The sequence below is a fragment of the Lepus europaeus genome, chromosome 22 (genome assembly GCF_033115175.1).
Source record: "Lepus europaeus isolate LE1 chromosome 22, mLepTim1.pri, whole genome shotgun sequence".
Lineage (NCBI taxonomy): Eukaryota > Metazoa > Chordata > Mammalia > Lagomorpha > Leporidae > Lepus > Lepus europaeus.
The window spans coordinates 30129084-30135099 of NC_084848.1; positions in this window are offsets into that span (position 1 = coordinate 30129084).

The following is a 6016-nucleotide window of genomic DNA, read 5'->3' on the forward strand; positions in this document are numbered from 1 at the left end:
CGCTATGGCATAGTGGGTAAAGCTGCCACCTGTAGCACCAACATCCCATATGGGCGCCGGTTCAAGTCCCGCTTCTCCCTTTCCCAACCAGCTCCCTGCTAATGGCCTGGGAAAGCAGCAGAAGATGGCCCAAGTGCTTGGGCCACTGCACCCACAGGGATGGCGTTCCAGGCTCCTGGCTTTGGCCTGGGCCAGTTCTGGCCCCAGTGGCCATTTGGAGGACTAAACCAGTGGATGGAGATCTGTCTCTCTGTTTCTCCCGCTCTCTCTCACTCTGCCTTTCAAATAAATAAATACAGCTTACAAATAAATGTATCTATTAATTGCATTTTCCACACTTAAAACATATTTTGAGAGGCAGAGAGAGAGAAAGAGAAAGAGAAGAGACAGAGAGATCTCCCATCTGCAAGTTCACTCCTCAGTAGTCAGGGTTGGGTTGGACGAAAGCCAGGAGCTGGGAACTCCATCCTGGTCTCTCAGGTGGGTGCCCAGGTCCCATGTAGCTGAGCCAGCGCCTGCTGCCTCCCGGGTGCCTATTAGCAGGCAGCTGGAATGCAGGAGTCCCAAGAGGCATCTTAACCACTGTGCCAAACGCCCAGCCCTGCCAAGAAAGTCCCTGTGGTCCCCTGAGTGCTGCGGGGGGCACTGCTGCCGCCTCAGGGCCGTGAGGTTGGGCTCCGCCTCCCTGGCCTCCCTCGCCTCCCCCGCGTGGCTGTGGCAGGGCCACCTCTGCCCTCTGCTTCCCGCTGGCGCCCGAGGAGGACACTGCCCAGCAGGGGCTCGGCGCTCAGATCCATCGTGCTCAGTGTCTCGGGGAGCAAGGCAGTCTTGGGTTTCGTCCTGCAGGGTCACCTCTCCCACTCCCCCTGTGGCTGGGGGCCCGGGGGAACTCGGGTCAGCGCTGGGCACGCCAGGCATGGAGCTCAGGCCTCAGCTCCATTTCCCCATGCAGCCTGAGCCGGAGCTTCAGACGTGGGCCAGGGACTACGGCTGTGGGCTCCACCCAGCTTCACCCCAGTTCTGTAAAGAGGTCACCGGGTTCCGGCTCAGCTATTCATGAAACGGTGCATTGATTCCTACTCCGCTCTGTCACTTCTGAGTAGTAAGGTAGCATCGGGGGCATTTCTGGCCTCTTGCCATAAAAGAAAACAAAACAAAAATACCATCCAGCCCTCCCGCCAGCAACACTGCCTGAGATGTTGTGGGGGGAATTGTCAGAGTGCTTCATGGCAGGGTTGCAAGTGCAGCCAGGGCTGCCCTGAGCCATGGCGCTGGGGTGGGGGTGGGATGGGGCATGGAGCACTCATAGAGGAGCCTGGGTGTTGTTTGGGAGAGGCACAGCTTTCCCCAGCAGATCTCCCAGGAGCCCCTGGGCTCTCCTGTCCTCTCCATCTCCTGCCTGTGTCCTGCAGTGGCTGCAGGCCAGGGCCACAGCAGGGCAGGAGCTGCCTCTCCCCCACCTCCCAGCAGAGGCAGTGTGGAGCAGCTGATGGGCAGGCAGGGATGCTCTGGCTGAGTTCAGCTGTTCAGCAAGGAGCCCTGCCAGCACCTTCGAGGCCTGACTCGTGCGGGGGGTGGGGTTGGGGCCTGGACTGCTGCCAGCAACAGAGGAGATGGAATTTGACACCAAAACAGAAAGAGATCATAAAACACAAGATAGATGCATAGAACATGACACACATGGACGACAGTCCAGAAAGCTACTAAACAAAGACAAAAACGAAATCTCAAAACTAATCGAAGGAATAACAATGCATTGCCTTAAACGACCAGTGAGAATCCTGCAGAGCCCAGAAAGCAACGTGAGGACCCCCAGCTGCAGAGAGAACCGGCAGCTGAGCTCTCCAGCTCACAAAATTCTCCTTCAAAAATGGGGAAAAAAGACATTTGCACACCAAGAACAATGACAATTCAAACACTTTGTCTCTGGACCAAGAAACAGTGAAGAGAGCCCTTCAGGCTCCCAGAGAAACCACAAGGGAATAAAAAGAACACAGAACACAGGGAGTAGAGGTGAGTAAATCTAAATTAATACGTATTTTACTAAATGATGTAATCACACCTTTGCAGCTGAAAAAGATAGCGAAAAACGCACGGTGGAACAGCACAAAAGATGGGAAGGGAGTCATGCAGTTCAGAGCCTATGTAAATCGGGGAGGTGGTGGAGTTCAAACTGAGCAGAGGACCTGTTTGATAACCAGGCTAAGAAACAGTCAGGGGGCCACATGGGCGCTGGTACAAGTCCTGGCTGCTCCACTTCCGATCCAGCTCTCTGCTGTGGCCTGGGAAAGCACAGAAGATGGCCCAGGTCCTTGGGCCCCTGCACCCATGTGGGAGACCCAGAAGAAGCTCCTGGCTCCTGGCTTCGGATCGGCACAGCTCCAGCCATGGCAGCCAATTGGGGAGTGAACCAACCTCTCTCTCTCTCTCTGCCTCTCCTTCTCTCTCTGTGTAATTCTTTCAAATGAATAAATACATCTTTTAAAGAAAATAAATACAAAGGAACACAGTCCAGGGGCCAGCCCAGAGAGGGACATGGACCATGTAAATGACTTTCTTCAAAACGTGGCAAAAAGACACACAGAAAAGGCAGGACAAACAGGATAAATAGCCAGGCGAAAAAATATAAGGATACTTCATATAGTTAATGAGAAATGGAATTAAAAGAGAAATTCATGTTTTGTGCAATTTTATTGAAATCCATGTATATGAGTAGCCTTCAAAAAGCTCAAGAACTCTTCTGTGAAAAGCCACACCTAGATTGCAAAATATTTTTGGCACGAAAATAGAGCTATTTGTCCACTTTTTCATGAACTATTTGAAGTACCCTCATATAAGCCAAAATATCAATAATTCCCTTCAATAGAAATGGATTAAATCCTCCATTCAAAAGACAGATGTTGTTAAACTGCATTACAAAGCCTAACAACACGGTGGTGTATAACAGCACTCCTTAAAAATGAGGGGAGAAGTTGAAAATGAAAGGACAGATGATGTTACACTACGTGAACCTGACACTGACACAGACACATCACAAACACAGACACGGACACAGTCATAGACACGGAGACAGAGACACAGACAAAGACATGGTCACAGATACAGATACAGTCACAGACACGGAGACACACACACACACACACACAAACAGACGCACTACCATCAGCTGAAGTAACTGGAGACCACGAAGTTCAGTCCGAGATGACGGGCACTAGGTGATGATGAAAGGGACCCAGCCACCTAAAAATCCCCCAAGTTTATTTGCACCTAGAAATGTAACCTCTGCATATATAAATCAGGAACCAATAAAACTGAAAAGAGACAGAAATCTGTAACTACAGACCAAAACACCTGAGTCACGTCACAAAACAACTCATTTACATATGAAGCGACTTCCAAAGTTCATGGACATGGGGAATTAAAAGATGAGTTTACCTTGGTGTAAGAAGTTTGGAGACCTATGTATAGCTTCTTCATAGTATGCATTTCCATGAACACATGGAAGACTCCTTGTACTTATGTGTGGTATACAAGGCTTTCATAATTGCAGAAGACACATGTCCCCCCCAGATGCCACTGCAACATTTACTAAAATAGTGACAAAATATTGAACCCCACAGCATAGCTAAACAAATTTCAAGGGATTAATATCATAAAGTTTCTCTACTGAAGTTAAGCAATAACTAGAAAATGCTAACTAAGTATGTAAATGTTTGGAATTTAACCACCACAGGTCTAAATTAACCAATGGGTCAAAGAAGAAAAGCATAATGGACATTATATAATAGCTTGAATGGATTGGCAATAAAAAATACAACATATCAAACTGGTCTGACACAGCCAAAGCCAATGCTTAAAGAGAAATATCTGGGGCCGGCACTGCGGCGTAGTGGGCATCTCATGTGGGTGCCAGCTTGAGTTCCGGCTGCTGCACTTCCGATCCAGCTCTCTGCTGTGGCCTGGGAAAGCAGTGGAGATGGCACAAGTGCTTGGACTCCTGCACCAGCATGGGAGATCCAGAAGAAGCTCCTGGCTCCTGGTTTCAGACTGAGCCAGCTCCAGCTGCTGTGGCCATTTGGGGAATGAACCAGTGGATGGAAGACCTGGCTTTCTCTGTCTCTCCCTCTGCTGGAACTCTTCCAAATAAATCAATAAACCTTAAAAAAGGAGAAGTATATAACCTTAAATCCACACAAATAGAAAAGACAAAGACTAAAAACCAAAGAAACTATCCTCTATCTCAATTGAAAAAAGGACTGCAGGGGCCGGCCCTGTGGCTCACTTTTTAAACTTACCATATGGTTGCCAGTGCTAGTCCCAGTTGCTCCTTTTCTAGTCCAGCTCTCTGCTGTGGCCCGGGAAGCAGTAGAATATGGCCCAAGTCCTTGGGCCCCTCACACACATGGGAGACCGGGAGGAAGCACCTGGCTCGTGGCTTCGGATCGGCGACGCTCCAGTTGTAGCAGCCATTTGGGGGGTGAACCAACGGAAGGAAGACCTTTCTCTCTATCTCTCTCTCTCACTGCCTATAACTCTACCTCTCATATAAATAAAAATAAAAAAAACAATAAAAAATTTAAAAAGCATGAACAGAGGACTTGATCATGCAATATTGTTTTTTTATAGTTTTTTTTATAGTGCAATATTGTTTAATAAAAAAGAACTGGGAAACATGTATTACATAAGAATGAATTAATCATAAAGGAAATGAATAAAGTAAAACCAAAAGATAGAAATGATCAACATGATCAAAAGTTGGTTCTTTGAAAAGATAACCTATTGTTCAGCTAACCAAGAAAGAGAAAACAGAAACAGCCAGCACCGGGGATGAAAGGACATCCCTATGGGTTTCAGATACAACAAGGGTGAAAGAATGAGTTCCTTTATGCCAATACATTTGATACAGGTTTTGATAGACAGTAGCTCTCACATTTTAGTTTGCAATCTCCAGGTGTTGGACCTCTCAGTTGCAGAGATGCCCACTTGCTTGGGAGGACGCCCAAAGATCCAGACTCCAGACCAGTTGATGCAAAAAGCACGAGGTTTTTATTGAACGTTTGCGCAAACGGGCCCCCACCTCAGGCAGTGAGGAGCCCTGAGCGGCAGTTTCACACAGGTTATATAGGCAACGAATTAGCATATTCCTAATGCGCATGCGTAGGATTGGTCAGTTCAGAGGGACAATTAGCATACCGGAGAATGCTGAGGGAGAGTGCTGAGGGAACGTGCTGAGGGAGAGTGCTGAGGGAACGTGCTGAGGGAGAGTGCCTAGAGACTCTCCGAAGGGGAGTGGCAGCTCTGCTCTGGGCATGCCTAGAGGTTCTCTGAAGGGGATTGACTTTTCCTTCCCAGAGAACGTCCTGCCCGCTGGACTCTGGGGAACATCTAACCTCTTAAGAAGCCCCTGATATTTGCCCAGGCCTAGTTTCTTGTCCCTCTCCCCCATAAGGGTCCTTCATTCCCTCCTTTTCTTTTTGCAAAGATTTTAATCCTAAAATCTATTGGACCGGCCTGGGGAGAGCCTGCCTCACTGGAGGGAGGGAACTCTGTTCTTGCTGGACTGGGTTGGGTTCCACGTTAACAATTGTGGAGCATGGGGATTGGAAAAACAATGGGGAAAGGCCAGGAACATCACAAATATTAAACAGTTTTTGAAAGTCTTAGCTTGAGTGGGTTCTGAGTGCGCTGGAGCTTCCATTTGGCTGGTCTATCCGGATCCTCGGGGCCCTGGGGAGGTGGTGCTTGCTTCACGTGTGAGGCGTGGACCCAAGCAGCGATTCCGTCGACCTTGAGAGTGGTGGGAGTTGTCAACAGCACAGTGAAGGGGCCTTTCCACCGGGGCTCTAGAGTCTTAGATTGGTGCCTTCAGACATACACAGCGTCTCCAATTTGGAAAGGATGTGGGATGGTTGTCGTCTTGGGTTGGTAGGCTGCTGCAAGAGGTTTCCAGACCTGGTTCTGGATGATCTGGAGCGCTCTCAACCGGGCCTGTAATTTAGGGGCATCGGCAACGGAG